Below are 6,000 nucleotides of genomic sequence, written 5' to 3'. Positions count from 1 at the left end.
TTCCACTGTGTTCTTTATACCTTTGCTTTCTCTACCAGAATCTGACTTTATCCTGTGGAGGAGGTCACTGCCTCTGTCTCTTTCGCTCCCTCTATATGTTATCTCTATATGTGTCAGGAAAGTAAATAGGATATTAAAAAGATATCTATAAATTGTCAGTATCCATCTATTTATCTAATGGTATCCATCAATTTAACTAATGGTATCCATCAATTTGTGTAGATTGCATCAAAATCGCCAACTATACCACAGTGGGGAATCTAAGATTTTTTTTCAGCTCTGTGATATACCTGAACCGATGAAATTTTATGGACTTGTATGAGTGAGTCCAGAGGAAGGATGCAAGGGGAAGCCATGGGGGAAAGCCTCTGTTCCAGAGGAGAGTTTGAAAGGGATGTTTAAAGAAACAGGACACAGCAAGTGATGGAGAATCCTGGGGAAAGTATAAATTCAGCATGAAACAGCAGGAGGTGTGTTAAGGAGGAGAGAGATAAAGAAAGAAGCTGTTGAATAAGAAGAATCAAAAAGTACTAGGCAATGGTAGGAGGAAATCAGAGCAGAGATGCGGACACAATAAAAAGTTGTTAAAAAACTTGTTAACGGCTATGGATATGCAGGAGAAGTGTTAAATCTGAACCAATGTTAGGGGGTAGTTGGCAAGTGGCACTGCAACATTTTTTCTAAATTTCTGTCTGCTTTAGTTGCAATAATGAGGCTGTAAGAGATGGGCAAAACAGGATGGGAAAAGAGAGGATAAAATAGGCTCTAGTGTTTGTCTCTTGATTTTATCCGTTTTCTGTGTGTTTGCTCATTAAGAATCCCACCCGTCTTCCAAGAGAGAAACCAGTTTAGTTTCTCCTTGAAAAACTTTGTTTTCTCTCTAATGTAAGATAAGATATTTTAGGCACACCATACTGTTTGCATGGAAATATTACAGTTGAGGAGTTAAATGGCAGAAACTGCAATGGAATAATAAGCTTGAGGAAAGTAGTCTCTGGCAGCTGGTTGGAGGTTTTGGTTAGCAGCTGTAACAATCCAAAGGCTTCTAGTACCACAAGCTTCTTTCTTTCCTTTTTGGTTTATTTGTGATGAGAGAAGAATGACAGAAAAGGTCCAATTTTAAATTTCCAACATACTTGTATTTTTTTTTCTCTCGTGTTGGAAGGCTGATTTATTAAGTGACACCGAAGCAGGCTCACCGCTGGGGGAATGGCACACAACAGATCTTGCTATCAATCTGACAAAAGCTCCAAGCTAGAATTTGCATAAAAGCTCCTGTACAAAATGCCACAAATAAATAATATCATGTGGGGATGGCTGAGAGCAAGGAGTCACCAGAGTCCAAACCTCCCAGAGCTAGAGGAGCAGTCTGGCTGGGACATCACTGGTTTGAACAAAGGAGAGAATACTTCTCATTCTGGGGCAGCCTGCCAGGAACCATAAGAATCAGTTTATTATTGCTAGATTGATCTGAAATGAGGATAAAAAATTATGGAGCGTGGTTGTTCCAAGCACTATAGGTGGCTTGTTGTCCTGATGCTGTCAAATGACCTGGAATATCAAACTAGAGATGTAGCTGTCATTTTGGTCAGGATCTGCTAGCCCCAGAGCTGCCTTTTAGGATCCTTCCACAAGTGTCCTCTCACATATATCTGCCAAACTGCTGAATGAAAAAGGCACAAAGTTAACTGAAAAAATAGGGTCTAAGCCTGTTCTTTAGATGCACCTGACCTGCCCATAAAAATGTTATGAGATAGCTGTGTGGTCACCCCTGTACACACACGAAATGGAGGTGTAACCGTACCACGTGAGGGTACCCCCATACTAGCTGATATACACCTGATCTGGATACCAGAAGCAATGCGGATGCTACCTTTCAAGACTCAGCAAAGATTAAGTATCTACATAAGGTCCCAGTGTCCTTGGCAGCTTGTACAGCCCATGGTGAAGACCACACAGCTAGATCATACAATGGCTTGGGTTGGAAGGGACCTTAAGGATCACCTAGTTCCAGCCCCCACAGGTCTTTTCTAATGTTTGCCTGCCAGGCAAAACAATCTGCTTGCAGTGCATATTTAATCTTTGTTAAAAACACCTGCCATAACCCTTCAAACTATACCAGTGTTAGGATTGCCCAGTAAGTATTAAAAAGTCGGGTTATGCCAAGGCTGCTACAGCAGTATTGTCCTAGCCACATTGTACATTCCTGAAATTTTCTGTCTGGCTTTGAAGTGAACAGTGTAGCTAACTATACTTTTACATCTGGTGTCAAGTATATGAGAGATTTACTGCACATTTTGCTTGGATCCTGTAAGACTGAGAGTATGGCTTTTTCTTCATTTTTAATTTTTGTTTTTAACCACAACTCTGTTGATAAAGAAACCAGAAGGGAGAAATGTGTTAGTTAGTATATTATGTTGTATGTGTTAGTTTAGCAGGCAGAAATGTGTAAGAACAGTCAGTGTTCAATCATCTTTCTTCAGCCAGCCAGTGGGATCACACTAATTTGGGAATCTTGTTGATAACCATTACACCATTTGTCACCAGCAGTGTCACCATGTGACACCATAGGATGAATTAGTGATTGAAAACCCTACTTTCGCTTTCAGGTGCCTAAATCCAAAATTTAAATCTGCGAAACCTTTCACAGCTGCAATCTAACCTTTGAGACTCTTGAACTTCCCACGTGGCTGAATTCCCAACTTCATGCGTGCAGGCAAAGCTTTCCAAGAGCTCACAGCGTGACCTGCGTGCACGCAGCGTCCAGCCTGCACCATGGGTACTCCAGGAGCATAGCCCTCGGATCTGGCCAAGCAGGAAAACAAAAACAGACAAAGAAAGGTATGTCTGGTGTATAGTCTGGGCACATGCCTGAGACACTCGGCTGCAGGCAGAAGTCCACCTTTTGCTGATTTGGAACAAGGATTTGAAAAGAAATATCTCGCCTCTCAGGAAAGCATCAGAGTGGCTTTTCCTTTGACTGTTTTTAGGCCTCCTATTTGGAGCAGTTCTGCTCCAGCAAGTTTTAGAGTCATTCCCTTACAATCAATGTTTAAGTGCTTTACTCAAAGTGAAACAACTATGTCTAAGAAAAAGACAAACTATTAATCTACAGGCCGCTAACCCAACCACAAATACTTTTTTTATACCTCGTGTACAAGACAGTACAGTTCATGGAAAGGTTCTGGTTTAGCCAAAACTCCCCACCACGGTAAACACAATGACAAAGTGGATGTTTTTGACTGAGAGATATCAGCTAGTGATATTGGAGGCCTCTGAGACATCCATGAAGAGAATCATTCTTAATATAGCTATTCTAATGGAGGACATCAGGTAGTTAGTTGGCTGGAAGGGTAGCTTTGTTCTAGTGCTTTTTCAAATAATTTACACAGTATTGCAGTATTTTGCTTATGTCCACAGTCTTAGCCTGGACATGTACAACCTATATAGTTATATATTTTACTAAAATGATTAAGTTACTTTCATTAGCTGCTATGGCATATTTTATTTGCTATGGTACTGCTTGCTTTTATGAAAACTCTGCTTCCTGAGTATCTTGCTGGAAGACTGAAAAAGCAAATCATACAAATGACTCAACTTCTCAGTCAATATTACATTTGCATTGCAGTATCAAATGCAAGAGCAAAAATAGTTGTAGACCATTTGAGATTTAATTAGGCATGCTGCAGCTACATCAGCCAAATTCCTGACTCTGTACAGGCAAATGCTATCAAGGTAGATGCTATGTTCATGATGACTTATCAGCCTGCCTGCTGAGGTTGTCCATAACCAGGCTCAGATTTTTTGTCCTTGGGCTTCCTAATTGCCAATCTTATTTTGCTTTTCTATGCCAGCTCAGAAGAACCACCATTCATCTCCCTAACTTGATAGAGAGATGGGCTTACAGAAGAGAGCTGGGAGAAAGGCCACAAAGTTTATTAAGGAGTGTCTTTCGTATGAGGAGGGGCTGAGAGTGATGGGACTGTTTAGCCTGCAGAAATGAGGGCTCAAAGAATTATCATCAAAGTGTATAAATGAATACCTGATGGGAAGGAGGTGATCAAACACTGGCACAGCTTGCCCAGAGAGGTCTTGGAATCTTCATCCATAAAGCTATTCAAAACTTGACTGGTCAGGATCCTGGGCACCCTGCTTTGGGTGTCCCTGCTTGAGCAGGGGGTTGGACCAGAGGGACCTCCAGAGATCCCTGCCAGCCTCAGCCATTCCGTGATTCTGTGATAATCTTTTTTATATTTGGGACAGCTGAATGGAAATGTACCGGTACCAAACAGCACAATTTACCCATTCTTTAAAGTCAGGATGGCTATGCCAGGACTGAAGTCCCAGCTCAGGGTCACAGAGCATGCTATGTGTTCATTCTTCAAGGTTCACATGGCATGTGGAGGGAGGTTCAAGATGTCTATCAGCGCAAACTGTCTGCACAAGGGCAATAGCTGGGAATGTCTAAAATAAATTGGTCCCTACCCAACAACTGTAATATCAGTGTGGCTGGGATCTGACATGGATCTGGCCAGTGCTGACTTCTGACAGAACAAATTTTAAGGACACTGATGGGTCCTCTGGAGACAAGAATGTCCTGCTTCTGTTCTGAACATCTGAGCCATACCCTGGGCATGAACAAGAATAGAGGGTATTGCTAATATTACCACTGGTGAGAAAGATGATTTGCTGCCCTCCCACCTGATAAGTTTAGGATTAGCTCTTCAGAAGTTTTATTCTCTTTCCGCATCCCTCTTTAATTATGGCTGATTTTACAGTTGTGAGTTGAGGGTTTGCTTTCTTTCGGCAGGTGATGGGTGCACTGCTGCTGGTAGGCCCTAGCTCCTGCTTGTGTCCCCCCTGGAGACAGCACCATTTGCCTTTCTCCAGGACTCTTCCAAACAGTGAGTGAGCAGTTTGGGTAAAGCAGCAAGCAGGACAGGCTTTCTTGACAAAACTATACGTTGTGACTCAATAAACCTGGTCCTAGGCCTCTTTCATGCCCACTGTTTTTGCTCCAAGTTGGTCACATCCCAGCACCTGGTGGAAAACTTGAGAATTCAAATGCAGACACAGACACAGCAAACATTGTTTATTACAAAAAGAAAGCGTGAAAAAACTTATCTAGCTGGACTGATTTCTGTGCTGTTCCCTGCCCTTCTATTCCATCCCTTCCCTGCAGATGATCATAATTTAATCATCAAGCATCTGACAGAACATCTGTGGTGATAAATGAGAATTTTAACCTGAGGTAGCAAGCCAGTGCTCACCTAACATTTCACAGAACAGCAGACTCCTTGGCTGACCCAGCAAGCAGTTGCCATATCAAGTAAATGATACCAGATAAGCAGATATCAATACAAAACCTATTGGTCTGGTATTTTTTAAAAGTCTTGAAACTGTAGGTAGCTGCAAGCCAGCATTGCAGAGATCTCTGCTCTGTTTATTAGAACCTAAAAGCCTTCCCTTATCTGTTGCATGGAGAGCTGCTCAGGAAATTGCTGAAGTCATGGTGGAGCTGTCTGAGTGACGTGGTGACTGAGGGTGCTGGGGAGGCAGCACAGGGTTCCTTCCTGCATAAGAGAGCCACCATAAGGGAGACACTACCCCAACCAGCCAAGACCTTTGGAAAGCACAGGCAACATGTGTCCTTACTATCAGCCACACTGTCAAAGAACAGATCAAATCTGACAATTGTATTATAAAACAAGGCCAGGGAACTCATATCTTTTGTCTGTGTGATAAATTACCCAGGGAGGGAGAGAGAGTAGGGTACTCAGACTTGTCCCGTCCTTTGTGTCCTTATCCACTTCTGCCTCCTGCGGGCTGGTAGCCTGATGTTTTTTCCTCACTGAAGGCTAGCAAGAGATGTGTTGCTTCTTTCAGTCACAGCAACTTCATCATTATTGGCCATAAAGAGAGTATTTGTGGTCTGACTGCTCCAAAGCAGATGTAAAGGAGACTCCAAGCAACCCCTTCTGAAATGGTTTTGCATGCTGC

The sequence above is a fragment of the Aythya fuligula genome, chromosome 2, assembly GCF_009819795.1.
Source record: "Aythya fuligula isolate bAytFul2 chromosome 2, bAytFul2.pri, whole genome shotgun sequence".
NCBI classification, from domain to species: Eukaryota; Metazoa; Chordata; class Aves; order Anseriformes; family Anatidae; genus Aythya; species Aythya fuligula.
The sequence above is the reverse complement of the archived record's forward strand: the minus strand, read 5'-3'. Positions refer to the sequence as shown.